This window comes from Cuculus canorus, chromosome 1 (assembly GCF_017976375.1).
Source record: "Cuculus canorus isolate bCucCan1 chromosome 1, bCucCan1.pri, whole genome shotgun sequence".
Taxonomy (NCBI): domain Eukaryota; kingdom Metazoa; phylum Chordata; class Aves; order Cuculiformes; family Cuculidae; genus Cuculus; species Cuculus canorus.
In genome coordinates, this window is record NC_071401.1 from 65,653,681 (window position 1) to 65,673,995 (window position 20,315).

Below are 20,315 nucleotides of genomic sequence, written 5' to 3' on the forward strand. Positions count from 1 at the left end.
CAATAGAGGGTCAGTTTTGCAAAAACACATGCTTGCAAATACTACTGAGCTTTGTGACATAAAACTTATTTCAATGAACTTGGGCGACCGTTACTTGATCTGTTTATAGAATCAGATCCCAGATACTAGCTTAAATTGTATTACAGTTCCTAAAGCTATATATACGTGATTTGAGACACAGACAAACACCACTTTGATATGGGATGGATATGAGATTGGCTTTAACTATAATTGCCTAAGGCACAGATGTGGAAACTGTATTGGAAATCTGTTTCCATGGATTCATTTATCAATGCAAAAAGTATTTCTGCAGCCATTGAGATTGTCCTAACTTTCAGAAGGGGTGGTCAGTGTCCTAACTTTCTTATTTCAAGTGAAGAAGAAAAATCTAACACTGAACTGCTCTACTTTCTCATTGGCTTTTTGGAGTAAATAAAATACTCTGAACTTCTGCAACTTTCTAGGTTGATGTTAAATGAGTATCAAGATCCACAATTCCAGAGCTGCCAGTCAAAGTGCAGTTTACTAAATCTGTAGCAACATACAAACAAGCATGCACATCTCTAGCACATCTGTTTAAATAAATGAAAAGAGTCTTAGAAAATAATCAGATCTTTAATTTCCTAAAGTTTGGGAATCTACATACAGGGCAGGATTCATTACAACTTGCTGTGGCTGTCTGGGAATTAGCTCGCTAGTCTCAGGTGACTTCTCTTTCTCTGCAGATCTCCCTTAGTTCAAAGATTTCATGAGACCATTTTAGGATGGCAACACAGATAGCCATAGAAAAATAGGTACCTTTTCCTGCTGGAGTCTCTTTTTCTCTCTCTTCACTACAGGAGTGTAGGCAGTTACCTTAGACCAAACCAGTAAGGTGGGATTATCTCGTTGTTACTGACCTGGTTCATTGCCATTTTAAAATTAAGCTAATTCAGTGTTAGTCTGATTTGATATAAGTTTTTTTTTCCTTTACTGTAGTCTACAACAGTAACAATGCCTCCCAAACATCTCACTTCTAATCTGTTTTCACCAAAATGATTTTCAGATTTTCTGCTTTACATGATGTAGAGAAATGCTACTTTCTTGCTCTTATTTTCATCACCTATAGGTGTTCTCATTTTATTTTTCAATATTTTGACTGAATGCAGTGATATGTCAGGGATCCACTCAACAGTGCATGAGCAAAAGCTCAGCCAGTGGCCTTGTGGTGCAGTAAAGAGCTAAGATACAGAGAATAGACTGTAGAGAGGCAGGTTTTAAGATATTTCTTCTAACTGATATAATCCATTTTGTACAGTCATATTACATTGACACAATATATCACTATACATTTTCAAATAGATCTGAAACTATTATCTCAGTGGCCAGAACAAATATAATGTGTAGATATTTATAAAAAATGGTCAGCAATAACTAAGTGAAGTAATTGAAGTCAATTATTATACAGCACTTAAGGCAATTTCTGTATCTCCATTTTTTGCACCCTGCCTTCTCACAAAACAAGAAGATTACAGAATCCCCTAAAAAATAAGTTTCTTAGAGATCAGAAATCTTTCAGAGTCCTTCAGGAAGGGACAGCCGAAGGTATACAAAACACAGAAATAAAAATATCTGTTTGTGTTAACAAAAGCAAAATAGCATCCTCACAAAGAAGCAAGGAGAGTCTTGGCCCCTTAATTCCATCATGCTTCCAGGGTTTGAAAAGCTGATTACATGGCCCTGCTGGCGACAGAAGAAGATTTCTTATCACTAATACTTTTGCCTTGAGTTTTGGATTACCTTAGGGTCTGCTTAACTTGTGGAGTGTGTGCACTGTCAGGACACAGGTTGTTCCCTTCTCAAAAACTTTGGATTGCCAATTAAATTTACTCATTAAAAGCTGTATACTATTCTCTTTCCCCATTGCCTCCCTCAGTCTGTAAGATACTGAAGCTATTGTTGCTAACTTGGGTTCTGGTTCACCTGTTGATGTTCTGATCACTCTCAAAAGAAGCTTTCTGAATATCATTGCATCACCTCATTTTCTTACTACACTTTATCCACGAATGTGCACCACCTTCCCCTCCTCTTCATGGGATTTTTGCCAGGATTTTACAAAATCTTGCCTGCTCACAGGACAAGGAACATAGTAGCTAGAAGTACTTCCTCCTGTGTCAATCAGGCTTGTAGTCTACCTTCTCCACTATTGATGTCTCCATATGACTTACTGCATGGAACTGTAAGAAAGCTAGACAGAATATTTTTTGGAGAGTGCCTTCTTTGCACTGCCTTCTTTGCATATCTGCATAGTTTTATGTAGTAATCCATATTTTTTGTTTGGGAAGTACAGGAAGTATCCATAGGCAAATAACAAATAACAAGTGTCATCACATCATTGTGGATATCAGTGTTGTGTTAGGTGAACAGGAGAGAAAGATTATTGTAAAGTGACAGAACTTCCTTTCAAATCGGGTGAGGACTACGTTGAAATATCCCTCAATTGAGAACATTTACAGGGATGATTACCTCTTCACTTCACAGTACTTAATATATTGCTCACTTCTGTCAGAAAGAGATGCTTTCTAGGGGAATAATACCAAGTGGTGGAAATCTCCTGTGGTGTAGACACAACTGGTGGTGCAAAATGAGTGATTAGTAAATATCTTTCTGTTGGAGTTGAAAAAGAGGTGTGGAAGAAATGAACCTTCAACACAGACAAAGTATGTTTGGTTAGTATCCATTCTACCAGTGGAGTGATTCATGGTTGTCTTGTGCCTGCAAAATTTTCATTAACACTGGAAAATTTTGCCAAAACTAAGGTGAAGTCAAGGCCTTGGCAGATATCTTTATGCATTTCAGTCTGGACAACAGCTTCTCATTTGGTCTCAGAACATTTTCTAATTTATTTATTAACTCTGCATGCTTTCAGATTTTAGGAAAGTTCTAACACAAATCTGGGTGTGGAAATGAGATCTTAATCACATCCATACACATCTCCGTGAAGAGTTACGATGCAATCTTGGTTTACAAATCTCTGTTCTAGAAGGATTTTTCAATAAACTTCAGATGCGAATGTCACAGTTTAAGGCCATTTATAAAATCTGTGAGTTTTGCAACTGGCTCTGAACATTAGCATACTTGAGGGGGCCCATGACACCCTGTGTGATCTCAAAGTGGCATCTTGGAAGAGTAGTTTTTGTTCTTCTTTTTCTCCCCATAGATCCTTAAAAATATGCAAATCTATGTGATCTTCTTCTCATACAGAGAGTTGCAAATACAGCTACGGATCAAAGATTAGAGCATATGCCTATTATTGCAGCTGCCAGTTAACCAATCCAAATGTTTAACTCTTTAAAGAAATAGAGGGTCAGCCACTTTCTGAATAATTGTTTCCAGACAGTCTTCTGTTGGTTGAATTTCTATATCACATTCAACTTCAATTGCTGCTGTAATTTATCTCCACTCCACAGACTCTAACTTTACTAAATTCACATGTTAGTACTTCAGTCACTTATGCTTAGAGCATACTCTATGATCATTGACTGTTTTTCATGGTGCCTCACAGATTAAATGAGAAAAAACAGTGCCATCTCAACACCTGCCTCTGGCCTTTTGTTGTTCTAGGAAGAGCCAAGAGGAAGGAATTGGGCCAAAAATGATTCAAAAAAAAAAATCAAGTCAGGATGTGTACTAACCTTTTTGTAAGCTTATCTTCACTTGGATATTGACAGTCAGAACAAGGGGTGTTTTGCTGACAGCCACAGTTGCCAGTGAAGTGCCACGTTGTGAGAGTATGCTTCTTCACTAGGTCACACTTCCTTGTTTTTTCAGTCTTGCCTTGTCTTCATGAAGAAAAGTGCTTTAAAGGTGCTCTGATCATACCCTTTGTCCCACTCTGGGGGACACCACCTCACCCTCAAGCCTCCCAAGAGAAGGTACCTTGTGTTGGGGTCAACAGAAACAGCCACATCTTTAGAGCACCCTCCTGGAGAGTCACCAACCACCATCTGTTGCACGTTCTTGCACTGTGCCAGTTTGCTTCACCAACCTTCTCCTGTTTCAGTCCAGGCACAAACCAACCAGCTGTTACCTAAAAAGATGGTAAAAATTGTGTAGGATTTTTTACTTTATCTAGTGTTATACTAAAAAATAAAACACATTGCAACTCTGGTCATATTCCAGTTTTGGTCTGGGCTATTCAATGCTAATAGACCCTACTTCATTAAATGACTGAACCTCAAATTAAATATTTTTCTCAACAGGCACTTGATTTTGATGAAGAGAGCAATGTGTCAGTTTAAACTGAAAAGGACTGAGGAGACAAAATGGTTAAGGACATGCTCTGGACCCTTAGACTCTCTTCAGAAGGTATGATAAACACCTCTCTTTGGCTAGGTCTAGTTCCCTACACCTTTCTGAGGAGAAGTAATGGAGAGTGCTATTTATTATGTGTTGGGATAAGGCAGGGAATGTTTTCCACCTTTAAAAAAAATAAAATCCAGAATTTATGGGAGTTAGAAAAGCAATTTCCTTTTAAGGTGCAAATTCCTAATTTGCCACATAAAAGTACAGGAATTAAGTGCTAAATCCTTCTTAGCCAGTGAGACCTGTGAAAGGAGGTATGAAAAAAAGAGTTACTGTTAGGTTTCTATTCATGTCTCCTGAAAGCCAATGTATGCAAAAGTGCACTCAAACAGCCCTCATTTTTTTCAAAGCCTTCCTGCAGTTCTGACTGGCTTTTAAAAAATGAGCCCTTGTCCAGTTTTATTTGTGTGGTGGGTTCTGATTTTGTTCTGCCTGTACTGTATCACTTTTCTCTCTCTACCATTAATCTTCCATGAATATTCCCCAAGGCATAGTTCTCCCCATTCTGCATGGAGAGTTTCTATTGAAATTAATGGACAATCTTTTTGTGGGTGGAAGGAAGAATACAACCTTGTATCAGCCCTGCTGCAAAAAAGATTATTCATTGAAAGAAAATGTTAGTCCCACTCCTCAAAGCCCAAGGTCTAGTCGGGCAGATTAGAGTGGGAGATCCCAACAGGAGGTCTAGTACAGAAGGAAGAACTACTCGTGCAACATGAAAACAAAAGCCAGAACAGAAAACTTTTTAAATGTTGAAACAAAATCCCATGGAAAGTCAGTGGTTGTACTCTCTTATGAAGTATACTGTCCCAAACCTAGTTTTAGGGCAGATCCATTGCAGTGGAATACGGTACAGCGAAGATATGCATAAGCAACCAGTAGAAGCAGGCATGGTCATGAGAACAGCATTGCTCCCAGCCTAACTTGGTCTACAAAGAGGTGCTGTGGATTGGTCAGGGGTGATGAGCCACACAAATAAGGGTACATTGTGCTCTGCAGATATATCACCTAATTTGGAACTTGGGCTTGGGAACTTGGGCATCTTTAACACAGTTGTGCGTTGCACAATGTAGACATGTTAATGAGTCTCATTCCCCTTAGAAGCTTAAATGGAAAAGTCTTATGTGCCTTTACAGAGAAACCTTTAATGAATTGAAGAGGGTGTTGACAACCTTCAAGGAAACTGTATAATTCCTTATAGGAAGATAGTTGCTGCAATGTGAGGTCTTGAAGCAGGTGGATGACATTAAAAAATATACTACAGTATCTAAGCTTAGTAAAACTAACATACTACACTTAAGTAGGCTATGGAAAGGTAAATATGCTCCAGGAATGCCTCTGAGCAGTTTATGTTACAGTAATGCTACTGTCACATTTTGGATGGATCGTATCTGTAGACATTGTAATCTAAGGATAGGAGATAGAATTTAATATGTGTGGGAGAAAGTTAAATAGAGGATAAAAAGCCCTCTTTCCTCAAATGTATTTTCAAGAATGAACCTCTCCTCTGTCTTTTACTCTACAGATGTCTATGGAAGCTTTCATGGATTTCCTAGGCTGCTCCAATCCTTTTAATTTTTGGAGCTATTTCGTAGGGGAGTTCCACTTGTAAGGATGACTCACCGTGCCAGTCGCTTCCTGTGATGCATTGTTCCACGGAGTGCTGGAAAGAGTGTTAAAAGTTGGAAAAACACAACAGCAGACAAATTGTGTGTGTTTGCTGTTTGTGAAACACTGATTATTATATGATTAGTGTGCCAGTGCTACCCTTGAATTTTCAGTTTCAGCAAGTGATGTGTTTTTAATGTTTAAATTTTATTTCAGCATCTCTGGCAAAGATCTGCTCTTCATTTATCTGTATTTTGTTTGACTTTTATAGATATATCACAATGATTGCTTCAAGCAGTGCTCTATATGCTCCTTCCACCAAACTGGAAAGCTTGCTTTAAGATTAGCCTTGTCAGATTTACTTAAAGTGACCGGGCAAATACATACAACTAATTTTGTTACAGTAAAAATTAACTAATGCTCTTTTTCATGGTGAGATGCTGTAATGATTTTATATAGCAGTCAAACTATTTAAATACTAATGCTGCCTTCATGCTGTAATCACCATTCCAGTCAGATGTCATTTTTAGTAGCCTATAGGGAATTCCATCCCTTAATTATTCTTCAATACACAAACCAAGCATTCTTTAATTGGTGTAAATTGAACAGTGTTCCAATGCAAACAAGGAGAGAACAAACTAATCAATGATTCTGTGCATGTCTATTGGAAAGCTATTGCCATTAGATCAGGTAACAAATCCTCAACTCCATTAGCTTCAGAGGAACGATGAGGGAAAAATACTGCTAACGTTAATTCTTGTCATCAATCAGTAGTGGAAAAGGTGTAGTAGAACTCCAGTATTTCTAGAAGGTGCTTGTGGAAATTTAACATATGAAGATATTCTGACCTCGGACTATATGTCTTTGATGGGACTTTTCTGGAAACAATGCGGTTTTATCTCCTGCTTCCTCTAGTCATGTGGTCTGGTTTTTATTTTTTATTTATAAATAAAGGACTCTTGAATGATAACATAACTTTCAGGAAATTTTTAATGAATTTTCTTACTCTTCTAGGCTGTGCTCCATATATTCATACATACTCACAACTGCAGCACAACATAAACTGATTGGCTCTGCCGTCTTTTTTTTAATGCCATCTGAAATAAACTTGCTGTATTTAAGAAACAGATGAAAAATCCGTTTCATAAATGTGTCATATTCACTTTTCATTCTTCTCTTTTTTTATCAGTTCTCTAAAACTGATTATTTATCACTGGAGAGGGAAAGGAAAAAGAAAAGTAAAAGGTGCACTAAAAACCTCTGGCCCGGATCTGCCAGTCTTACAGTTTTAGTTAGTGTGAAAAGTGAAACTCTTCTGGAAAGAAATATACTGGCTGTGGATGTTCACTTTTTAATCTATTTGTTTTTGACATAATATGCTATTTACTGTTTAAGGGTCTTTCATGTTGGTTTAAGTTGAAGGTTTTAAAAACAGTCTAGCATAAAAAGCTGTAAGTGACATAGACCAGGTAGAGAAATACAGCATCTTCTACAGACGGCCTTTGTTCACTGCATTACATCTGAAAGAAACATAGAGCAGGCTCGGCAGATATAACCCACCTTCTCAAAACAAGAGGGCTTCTAATTTCCACACGCCCTAATTGTAGTCACATTACTCCACTCTCTGTATCAGACCCCTCAGGGCTGGCTCTAGGATTTGCTGTGAAGTCACATGCGTGGGGCCTGAGGCAGTTTTTCACAATGTCTTCAGCTGAGGAGTGTGAGATTTGGGTTTCTTTTTTTTTTTTTTTTTGCTTTTGCCAGTTGGGATTCTCTAACCGACTCAGTTGTTATGGGTGGCTGGCCTGAGCAGTAAAGAATAGAGCAGCACTAAGGTAATTCATTTGAAGGTTTCACATTTATTTGCTTGCTATGAGGATGAGGATGCTGCAGTATTTGTTTTCTGAGGAAAAGGGAGCTGCTCCCCTCGTCTACCTTCCCAAACCGGTGTGTGTGACTTCCACATAATGAATTTGCCTCTATTTCCCTGCTCTTGCTTCTTTGCTGGTTGGTTCTCCTGTGTGGTTATGATATTCCTCAACAAAGCACCCTCTCTGATTTAAGGCAATGTTTCTTCATGTTCCTCTTCAGCATCTTCAGTGATAGGTACAAACGTGATGGTGATGCAGCAAGTGATTATGACACTTAGAATGGGTTTTCTGGAGGGCTGAAGGGGCTTTTCAAGGGTGATAAACTACCCCTTTGCTCCCCACTCTGCTGAGGACATGTTCAGAAAGGAAGGGGATCCTTTGGAATCTGTGCCTGCTGGTAGACCCTGAAATAAAGAGATGTAGAGTGCCGGGGGCTGAAGCATCTGGGAGACAGCCAAAGAAAGTTTGTAGGGCTGCTGCAGGGTGTGGGTGGGATACATGGTTTGAGGTGACACTGGACAGCCTGTGGAGTCTGTCTCTGACACTTTATACGAAACAAAGGCCTTTAACATAACTATACTATGCCAATGAGAAAACTTTATCAAAACTGAATATTAGATAAGAGGGTTTTTTTTAGAAGTTTATCAAGTTGAACTTTTTTTGTAAAGCTTGTGAATTCCACTTGTTTAAAAAAGGCACTTTTTAAAACCACTGCTTTTGTACACAGAATCAAGTCATACTGCACTTGAAACCACATGAAAAAAGAATCAGGCCAATTTCAAAACTATACTTGGGATCCAAATATCACCACTAGGAAGGATTTAGCGTAACAAATTTACCTGAAGGTGGAAAAAAATAATTTGCAATCATGTGTTGAAGGTGGTTTGAGCTGTAAGAAAAGGCTAGGATTTTTCACCTGATATTTATGAAAAACACAGGATTTTTTTTTTGTTTTTGTTCAAAGAAAAGAGGCAGATTGCTGGGAGAGTTTCACTAGAATAATTTTTTAATAATCTTTGTATTCCTAGGCATATCTGGACTTCAAAGTCCATATTAAAACCCTCACTGATTTCCTTGGGATTATGCCGAGGATGTTCTGCAGGTGACAGGAGGAACAAATACTCACCAGGCCTCTGCCATTGCTTGGAAAGCCCAAGGGAAGTGCCCCTCTCATTCCATAAGACAATCTTTAATCACCGTTTTGCAGGAAGAGGAAAATCCCTCCATTTCCAAGGATGACAGAAAGAGAGAAAGACAAACTGGTGAGGAGGGATGTGTCACTCCCTTTTTGAGACAAAGAACGAACGATAACACAGGAGTATCCAAGGAAAGGGAAGCCATTAGCAAGCTTTTGCAAAACAGCTAGAATATTTACAATTGCTTCAATGTAAAAAGATACAAATGCATTAATTATGTTGAAATGCACTAATTTTAGAGTATGACAATATTATAAAATTACTTGTGGCTTGGTATGTACTTCAACACTTCTGCAGATGACTCCAGAGATCACTTAGATTTGAAAGATTTTTTAAACAATATGACCTCGGAGACATTTATTAGTCTTCCAAAAAAATTTGAGTGAAGTGCTCTATCGATGTGATATTTTTTTTTGTCAATATACTACCTTAAAGAAATAATCATTCCCACTTAAACTTATATTATTTCAATTGCATTCTGTGTATCTTTGCCAAATTGCCATTATTCCAACACTGATCCAGAATCTGAGATTAGTTTTCCTCACACTTCTCCGTTTGGTCAGTGATAATGACTCTGATGCTAAAAGCTGCTGAATAAACCTCAACTTCCATGATAAAGTTCTGGCATATGGAATTCCTTTATTTTATAGAATTTAATTCCAGTTTGCTAATCACCGAAATCTCTTCTCAATTATCATTATTTATTTAAATTTTAATGATCTCACCTTGGGACATACAGACCAATCTATCCATCTTGCTTCTGCAGATCAACTTCATCCTTAATTGCTCTCTCCCTCATAATGGAAGCTCAGTTAAGCATTCATGTTAGGTTTCTTGCTCTAGATTAATTTAGAAGTTTGCTTTATTCCACCATAAGAGTGCCATCAGTTTCTTAAAGGCAATTAAAAATATCAATGTAATAACTGTTAAGGCATTGGTTTCAGCCAGAAACTGTACTACATTATCTTGAAAGTAGTTTGCTCAGCCTATTCTGAAAGTTCATCAGTGAGGAGGACTCCAGACTTGCCACAAATAATCCCTTCCACTGCTTCAATGTCTTCACTCTCAGAAAGGTTTTGCCAACATCTGACCCGAATCTCCCTTGTTTCAATGTAGGGCTGTTACCTTCCATCATTTTGCTGTAGACCTGAAAAGCAAACTCTCCCCTGCCTCCTTGCAGAAGACTTTTTCAAATGTAGTCTTTATGTCTGCTCGTTCTCTTCTCAAGATAAAATCACCCTGGTTCAGGTTTTCTTGCCGGTCACATTTCCCAACCTTCTGATCAATCCTAGTCCTCTCCTTCGGACAGCATTTAAGACAGCTGTGTCTTTCTTGAACTGTGCTGCTTTAACTGGATCCTTGCCCAGTGCTCAGCTAAGCCTATATCTTACAAGAAAACTTCTTACAAGAAAAATTCTGTTTGCACAGCTCCCAACAGCTTAGCCTTTTTGTATCAATTGACGTTTCTGATTTCCTCTTCCATGACTCTGGAGAGAAAGAAAGAGATTCTCCTTCATTCAGAATGAAGCTTCAGCATTGTGTTGCCCACTCTACCCGGTGAAATCTTCAAAGTTTTTAATATGCTGCTTAAGATGGAAAGATGGTCCTGAGTATAATCTGTTGGAAGAGATTAGAAACCAAGCTTTGTCTTTGTAAGTGAGAGGTAATTTTGACCCCATGCAGTTATCCTTTCGGTTTTCTTTCCAAAATGAAACTCACCCCAAACCCGCAATGTTTAGTTTTATCTTGTTTTTCTGGATTTCTTTCCCTAATTTAATTATTTAGTAATTTAGTAATTTAGGCAAAAATGCACCAAAAAGATCTTGAATTTTCATTTTTATTATTGTTATTTCATACAAAACAGCTTGCATATTAGGCATAAAAAAATATGGATTGTCATGTTTTGTTTAAAACTTCAACTCAAGTTCAGTAAAAATTTTGTAAAAAACCCTCTCCCAATTGTAGAGTGGATGCTCTTCTTCTTGACTTCAATTAAGCAAATAAACTGTTAGGGAATTCTACCATAAGTATATCAGCTGCATAAATTTATTCTGATTTTATATCAGGCTAGCTGGTTGGGTTTGTTTACAGCTGTCTAGTTTGAATATTTTCTAAAAAATTGCATGATTTTAATCACAGAAGACTTAGACTTAGGAGACTCACTCCCTTAAAGTCAACAGAAAACTCCCCTGAGCTTCTCTTGGGAAGGGCTGAGCTTTTAATCTGTCTTGTTTAATAATAAAGTCTCTGAGATAGACTGGTAGATAGGTTTCTTTGAGACACACTTGTACTAATATTAAACATGTTTTCTTTCTGATATACCCTAGTTTCTTAGATTGCTTAAGCAAGTATTGGTGGCTTTGCTACTGTGGTCTGCTCCTGACCCTCTGGTTTGTATTTCTGTTCCTAATCCATGAAGGTAGATAAATATTTTGCAGCATAAGTGTGAAAATATATATATTTTGAATGTCTGAAATCATTAGTTTGTTGTTTTCTTATGCCATTAAATTCCATCACACATGATCATTTAAGAACAAACATTTGCAGTCAATATTTGCTAAAAATGTCCAACTCAACCTAGTAAATAAAGCATTAGAAAACATAATTTTATTCCTTCACCCAGCTAAATTCATTAAGACTGTAACACAAGTAAAAACTAAAGACAAAGGGAATTTCTTAAACTGTGAAGGCCTGTAGCATATTTGCATTTTGAAATTAATTGCTGACCTAATTATTTTTCAGTAGTAGGATAAGTTAATCAAACATAACTTAGATAAAGCTTCTGAACACCCACAGGATTTTCTCCCCTAGAGTAAATTGTTATAGTGGTCCAGTCTGACAATCTATGTTCACTGTCATCTTGTGACCAAAGGAAGACTATCTGGGAAATGGTACCGTATGGAGACACAAGAGAGAATGAAATACTTAGATCTCCTGTACAAAGGCATGATAAGCTAACAGTCACCAGAGGAAGTCAGGAATGACAAAGCTTCGAAAAAAGAAATATCCTGCCTTTCAAATCCATTTAGATTTATTTTTATACCGTCTCCAGTTTGGACTAAAATGCTCTGATATTAAATATGCATATAAAATACAAAATATTACACAAATGTATTGTGTAATGTTTCATTTCTAGCATATCTATGGACCTCCGTTTAACGCTCAGCATCATTTTGATGGAAAGACTGGTGTTTATAGGCCAGACTAGGACCTTTTCTTCTGTGTTATCCACAAATAATGTGTCACAACCAACCACTTCATGACCTGAGGCTAAGGATGCACAATTTTATTTCAAAACACACTTGGAAACAAAATCTGATGAAACTATCAGGTAATGTGACTGATGCATTATTTTCAAAAGGCATTCCTAGGCATTTGAGTTAGAAATAACCCATCAGGAGGAATGTGAACTACTTCGTCGCTCCTGTTATTACAGTACTGCCTCTCTCCTGTCACCTGCTGGTAATGGCAACCCACAGTAAAGGATGTTTTTCTGATCATTTTGCACTCATTAAATACAGCTGTCACAATAGCGGATGCGAGAATGCATACAAAACTTTTATGCCACGTCAAAATAAAGCAGAAACATTTTAAAAAGATCTGAAACCTTTGAAGCCTTTGCTTGAGAAATATTGAAATATTGCTTTTTGTTGTTGTTGTTTTTGACAATTGAAATTGTTCCACAACGACACGCATTAAAACTCACTGCAGAACAAAACATCATCCATCAAAATTAAAGAAAAAGGCAAAAAAATGGAAAAAAAATAAAAAAAATCAAACCCAACCTCTCAGAAGCATAAAGACTTTGGTTTCTGAGAGTTTGAAGTTCTGGTTCATCACCTGATTCCCGGGGCTGAACGCATATTGAGTTCCAAAATTTCAAGGGAGCTGGCATTTACTTCTGGACCATGGATGAAAACTGCCCCATAAAGCTTCCAGATGAGTGAAAACATCTCCCCCTTCTCATTTTGAGAAACAACTCTCTTTTAGGCTAAGCAGCAGTAAATCCTGTAGTTGTTTGACATTACTACCATAAAAAATATTTTAAATGACAGCAAGAATGGCCTCAAAGCCATTCTGTAACTGGTGTGAACAGATAGTACCCTATGAGTAGCATTAGTTAATATTCCTATCTGTACGCACAATTGTTCTGAAGAACTGTGACATTGAAGATGACCTGTTGAAGACTTTGGTCACCCTAAGCTGGAAGAAAGCACTAATTTGCACCTACCTCCCACCTCCCTATTCCAGGATTGCATGATTATTTAACAAAAAACATTTAACTTTGAAGCATCTCCTTGAACTGATTACTATCCTGAAACTGCGAAGCAGAGCCCTTGAGCAAAGATACAGATTTCCAAAGATACAGATTTTTCAAATGACACTGACGTTGTAGGTAAAATAGCTACTTGTGAGAACAAACTCAAGATATTCTGGGTACCTGATCTTAAGCTTTAATCACCAGACTTCATCAAAGATTGGACCATACTGGTATAGTATCATAGTACAGTTAGGGTTGGAGGGTACCTCAAAGATCATCTAGTTCCAACCCCCCTGCCATGAGCAGTATAAATCTACTACTTTTCTTACCTGCATTTACTCATTTAGCAAAAATGGCATGAGCTCCATTTCCTTGTTGTAAGTCCTGTCTTCTACCCCTCCTGAGAGTACGGGCTGGGGTCAATTTTGTGATTTAGTCATTGTCGGCTTTCCTTTCCCTTTTAATTTTCAATCTGCAACTTTTGCATGTGCAAAAAATGGTGGGAAAAACTACGCATGTGCATGTGTTTGTATGAATGATGAATGTGTGTGTGATTGTATGTGTGTGTGTGCGTAAACACACCCTTACCACATGCCTGGAAAATGCTTCACACACAATCCTATCAGCAGCAGGATGCAGCAGGGATGCTGGGAAAGAAGGCCCTTGAAAGACATGACTGGACTGGAGCAGCCCCAAGTTGTCTTATTCCCCCTGCAAAGTGCAAACAAGTTGATGGCCAAAGGGAGACAACTTCTGGCATCTGTGCACTTGGCACCCATGCAATGCAAGCTGCTTTCACTATGGGAAGCTAAGTGTGTCTCCATGAGATATGGTGACACTACTGCTATTATGGGGAGATACACTCAGCTGTCTCTCTCTTTCTCTGACTTACTTCTTCCTGATGCCACTTTTTCCTGCTCCCTTTACTTCTTTTTTGGCTACCTTACGTATTGCCCTTTACCTTTGTTTAAGGTATCTTTCCTGAGATGAATGAAAGAAAGGAATGTGGCCTCTGCTTTGGGAAAATCTTTCTCCAAGAACATAGTCACCTACAGTACTTTTTGCTAATGGGTATATTGAAGACATGACAGAATTTGTGGGTGAGAATATTAACACTTGGAAGAACAGTGCTGAGCTCAGCCTACTGCTAGCATTCCTGACTCAGTCTGTCCCAAACTTGGTCCATCTGAGACCCCAGCTAGCATCTACTCCCCAGACTGCATAAAACTGTTGCAGAAAGCTCTAGATTCCATAAATCTGAATCTCAAGACACTATGTAATCCCAGCTATGGCTGTAGGGTCAAGTCAGTTTTGGACTTAACTAGGTGAAGAGAAGTCGTGGTGGAGTGACCAGTGAGAGAAAATACAGTCAGAAGAAATCTCAACATGTAGTTTCTGGATGAATATGAACAGAAATTAAGAAGAAGATGTAGAATTTGGCATGCCCTAGAGATGAAAGAAGTGAAAGATAATTCAGTTAAAGGGTACAGGTAGTGAAAAAGAAACAGAAGAAGAGAAGAAAAGCAGAAATATGAAAAATATAAGAAGGAGGGGGAAGGAAGCAATAGAGGAAAGGAGAAAAATACTTTTGGCAGAATACAAGAGGGAACAGAGAAGTTGTGGTAGAAGAGAAAGAGGGATTCTGCCCTTAGTGAAGGGCAGTGTCTGAAGTAGGAAAAACTTTATGGGAAAACTGAGATGAAGAGACAAAACTAATATGAAACATCCATAGGAAACATCCAGCTCCCCTTGCATGCATCCACATCATCTGCTGGTTTACTGAGTGTGACTTCTCTATCAATGTCAAAACCCTCCTGCTGGCCTTGGGCCAGCTGGGACATCCTGCTCATGCCCTGGATGCTTCTGGCCCCCCATGCTGGGACCTGTGTTCCTTACTACTGCCATCCTGTGCCACGCCAATAAACTTGACTGCCTGGCCAGCTCCCGCCTTATGGCTTTCAAAAGTAATTTTCAGACTGGACCATAATCTTGAAATCTGCCCGACAAGGCGCAGCATAATCCCAGCTCTATTTTAAAGGTCAAGTACTGCAGGTTTTCTTGGTTTTGACTCATTCAGACCTCCCAGCTATTTCAAAAAGCCATCGACCTAGATAAGGGAGGGCAGAACTGGGGCCACAGTCAGATTTCCAGTATAAAAAGAGACTTCATTTCCAGATGGCTTCACTGTACCTGTTTTAAGGTTTTACCGTTCTATTTCTCTCATTGAAATACAAGGAAGGATCTGTACATCAAATACATAAAAGATTTGACTTTTAATTCCCACCATGTATTTTGGTAAGAGGAATTAAATGTCAAAACACAAAAGCAATTATACACTTAATGGTAAAAAACATATAATCAAGTCATTTTTTTTTTATTTTCAGATTGTAGGGATTGAAATAAAAGGGCAAGAGGGTCTTACTTTGACCTTATATGAGACGGAAAGGCACACTTGTATCCTTTTGTACCTTTTACAAAATGAATATGCCTGTAATCAGACCCATTCATTTTGAAAAGGAGATTGTGCTTTAGATCCATGGCATATTTGCGAGGGTGTTGAGAAAGTATTTAAGTAAAATGTGCCATAGGAAATCAGCTCCTAGGAAATGCAGTTATTCTTCATGATGATATACAACTAGTTTGGCATAACACTTGGGGTAAAACAAAGCCTGCTGGTACGGGAGAGTCGTCACTGCATATTTTACCCACCATCACTGCAGTAAAGTAGGCAAATGTTCCAGCTCAGGAAACCCCTGAGCTGCCAATTGCTGGAGGCTGGGAGAATAAACTGGGGCACTCTGCTATGTGGCTGCCCTCTTCTTCTCTTCTGTAGCCAGCTGCTGGTGGCCACTGTTATGGTTAAGACACAGATTCTCAGATCTGCCTTTGTCAGGGCAGTTTTTTCTTTTTTATGTTCCTTTCCTTTATGTACCCAGCAAATTCAAAAGGGGAAGAAAGCAAAGCCATGTTGGTACCTCTATACTTCTATGATATTAGAAACTAGTGGCCAGTTGCTCGTGTATCTATATACCGATGTAGTGAACAACTGCTCCTACTCCCAGTTTAGGAGGCACTTCTACATTACACGTCAGTAGCTGTATAGCACTGTGTAAGACTCGTGTAGGGGTATGTCCCACAGTACTAGTGAGCTGGTTCTCCAGACTGGGCACAGGACAGGATGCATCACAGCTCTCTCCGGCCTTAGTAGGCGAGTCTCCTTTCCAAAGGCTGAGGATGACTGTTGCACTTTTGCAGCTGAATTTGTCATCTTTCCATTGCAAGTCCTTCTGTAGCTCAGACAGACTGAAGGTACAGAAGTGGACTTCTATGAGTTTAGTGAAAACGTAGTCCTGGGATGGTGCTTGTCTAGTTTTATAGCCATTTCTGGGGGAACAGAAGTCCTAGTAGTGATGAATATTGCTACATTAGTGCAATTCAACAGTTGCTTACACTCAGCATAAATCTCTGTGAACCATTAGACCAATTTCCTTTTTACTGCTTCAAAACTTATGAACAACTTCTGCCAGAAACATATCAGATACAAGGTGTAGGATCAGTCTTCCAACCCACAGACTAGCTTAGACAGATTGCTCCAAATTCTAGGGTCTGATTCCTACTGACTTATGATATTGTGTTCCTGAAGCTGTACAAAAGAACTAAAAATTAACATGAAAGTAGCTGCCATGTAGGTAAAGATATATAACTGAGTAGCTTTGGCATGAGCTGAAGAAAGTTCCCAAAGCACAAATCAGAAAACACAACTCAAAATATCACAGAAAAGAAATTCAAGCTGAATTACTTATAAGCCCACAGTTTTGCCATTTTATATAGGAAATATTTCTGTGGAGTGTGGTGATTCCATTATATATAGAGAGTTGGGACTCTGCTTAAACTTTATCCAGGTAATCAAGCTATAGCAAATATTTCCCTTCAATGGCATTACACCAGAAACCTCGCCCAGACTGAAGGTAGGTTATTTACTGTGGAGCTGGGCTAAGTAGTGTTCTGTATTACTGTAGGTGCTAATTCTTGATTTCTAAAATTCATTTTGGCACAATTATTTTTGCATACTTATGTGTTTTTTCACTGCCTCTTGAACAACAGTAACATAAAGATTAAAAAATAAAACGATGAAAAAACAGTTAAAAATAATAAATTGAGGAAGTATGAAAACACTGGCCAGTTCACCTGGAGATCTGCTGCTTCTTTACACCACTTCAGACTTAAACATGTGTACAGAAGTCTTGAAAAAAACTCAAAAGATTTGAAGAGAATATTTGTATGTATATTTTATGTCTAGGAAATGGTAAAACATCTGTTTTCTGTGCGAAAACACTATTATATATATATATTTAGCTTTCACTTTTAGTAGGTATTATTTGCTAATGTATTTTTTTGGGGAGTTTGGAATTCTCATGTTAAACTGTGGTATTTTTCACTTTCTGAAGAGAGGGGTAGCAAAATAGGCAAAGAAAGACAACCTGCTAAATGGTACTTACTGAGAAGTAGGATTCTCTCTTCCTGGCAGAAAGAGCCTCCAAACTTTTAAAACCTACTTTCAGGCTTGCATTTCTATAAGAAAAAAAAATAAAATAAAAAAAAAAACCAAGAAAAGATTAAAAATTGCTTTTTTTAATGAAAGATAATTTCTCTCAAATTTGGAGAACTGAATTGAATACCATCGTGTTCATTTTCCCCACAGAGAGAATGAGATGACTGGCGTAAGTAGTCCCTGAAAACAAATTTTTTGATGGACATTTTCTGTCATCCTTTGTGATTATGGCGTACATTTTTCTGTTTTGTAATATACGGTAATGATATGGATTTTCTTCTTTCCATACTGGAGGAATGCTTCCTTACCTGAAGAGAGGGGCCGCAGACTACTAGTCAACCTAAAAATCCTGTTAGCATTACATCTCAGCACAAATAAAGAATTTGGATCAGTGCCTTGTTAGATCACCTCTATTTCTAGCTCACTGAGTAAAAAGAGCATTTTTGCAGCCTAGTTTGATAAGTAAAAGGTGTCTTTCTCACCTGTGTGCACTCTGAATTGTCACTCTTGTTCTTTGTTCCTTTGCATGTGGCTGTTGTCAGCTCCCCAGTCACAGAACCACTTGCAGGAATGGCTCAGGAGAGTTTTGGAAGAAAGGAAAGGGAAAAAAGGAGCTGCATTTTTATTTAACAGGAGAAGGAGAACATAAAGAAAAGAAAGGTGTTCTCAAGAATGTAGCCCGCAGCCTTGTCAGGTAGCATTTCTTCAGATGTTTTTTCTTTCTCTCGCCTTTCCCACTCCAAGATCTCTCTTCATCATTTTTTTAAACATCTCTTCTGGGACAGAGACATGAAAGTGAATTGTGGGTCAAAGGCAAGAATTAGGGGTTGCTGGGGCTGCTTTCTGATGGCTTTACTTTATCTTTGTGTCCAAGCTTTTGCCAGTCAGCAGGTACTGCGGGTTATCCATTCCAGTCACATCATTTTCTGCGTGATGACAAGCATCACACCTTCATCCATCACATTTACATTTCAAACTGCCACACTGCTCTATTGATTAATTATTTAGCAGCTCTTGGCCACTTGTGAGTGTTTCTGCACTCACATTTCACGGAGAAGGTCCGCTCCTTTCATTTATGTGTGGTTTTGTAAAACAAGAAAAATATGTTAAAGCTTTTAACATACACACATCCCAATAACCCATGTGCGCATGGCTGTATATATGTATACGTGTGCACATATTTATGTGTGTGTGTGCGTGTACACCGGTACAATTAGGTACACATAGGGAGCAGAAGCAGGTAATCTGATCAATAAGCACATGCTCGCACTGATAATAGATTTCTGAGTTTTCAGAGCACTGAGCAGCAGATCAATGAGACCTTGCAGGTGTGCTGGAGCCAGGAATTGCATCAGCTACATTACACTCCCTACAGACCAGTGGGAACATGCACATCGTCCTCCGGACTCTGTCACTTTGAGCAAAAACAGGCAGAGGGCTTTTGCAGGTGCCTGATAATGGCTATGTTTCTTCCACATCACAGGCAGGAAATGGCAGCCTCTGAACAGGACAGGGGATCTGCTTGCCACAGCAAATAACTCCATCTATCTTTCCTTCAGTTCTCCTTTGGTGAAATACAGAATTAGGATCTAATCTTATAGGCTTTTCACATGCTTGATTTTATTTGTGAGGTACTCAAGTTCCACTGTAAGATAAAATCTCTCTGCTCCAACTAGAAAAGAAAACCTAGGTTGGTTTAGAAATCTTTATTTGTAAGAGTAATGTTTGGCTTTGCTTCTCATCCCTGATGTGGTCCTGGATGCTCTGCTTCAGCTGAACACTTTTTTGATCCACTGCCTCTCATCCAGTGCTTCCCATGAGAACAATCTAACACTTTGGTGTCCATGGTGGTGGTGTCCTCTGGTCTACTCTCTGATATTTGTAACTGCTTGTCCAAAGGTATGTGTCTCTAGAAGGAACAGCTGCAAGAAGAAAGCAACATCTAGTATTCGATGATAAGAAGAATGTTTTCACTAAAGGTTTTGTAAAAATCTTCTGAAATATATGATGTCGTGTTCTTATGTTGGAGCAGGAAATGAGGTCATCTTGAATTCTAAAATAAAGTTAGCATTTGGATCTGTTTTAATGTTTTCTACTCTTTTCATTTTTTACAAGTCTATTGTGGGTATAACCCAGCAAATGTAAACAGGGTGATTCTTTTCACTGCTATTCATTTTCAATAATTTCTGACTTATGTAAAGCCTATTAAAATCAAAGGGAGTATGTATATTAACTTAATAGGCTCTGGATGAGACCCTTGAAGAGGATGGACCACATGGTTCTTATTGCTCCATCTCTTGCATTTCTGTCTTTATCCTTCAAATTGTAAAAGTAAATGTAATACCACTGACTTTTAAATGGATGAGATTTGTGCTATATTGAGCTCATTGTCTGAATAGTGTTAGGGTTGGTCAACATAGTTCTGTCAAAATTACTTGGTGTGTTATAAAGCACATTGGGAACTTGCATAAGGCAAGTGAATA

At 38.4% G+C, this 20,315-nt stretch overlaps 1 long non-coding RNA gene across 4 annotated transcripts in view; it reads right to left on the reverse strand.

Annotated features, from left to right (window-relative positions):
* Window positions 1-737: 737 nt before the first annotated feature.
* The window catches only part of LOC128851311 (uncharacterized), a 183,198-nt gene continuing 163,620 nt past the window's right edge, over window positions 738-20,315 (reverse strand). Inside the window, exons 5-8 of one of the 4 annotated variants that reach the window (XR_008448645.1) lie at window positions 18,315-19,754; window positions 17,780-17,852; window positions 8,950-10,636; window positions 738-4,069 (exon numbers count right to left, since the gene is read on the reverse strand). This is a non-coding gene — a long non-coding RNA (uncharacterized LOC128851311). Of the gene's footprint in view, window positions 4,070-8,949; window positions 17,853-18,314; window positions 19,755-20,315 lie in introns of all 4 variants that reach the window. The other 3 variants (XR_008448648.1, XR_008448646.1, XR_008448644.1) reach the window with 3 other exon arrangements.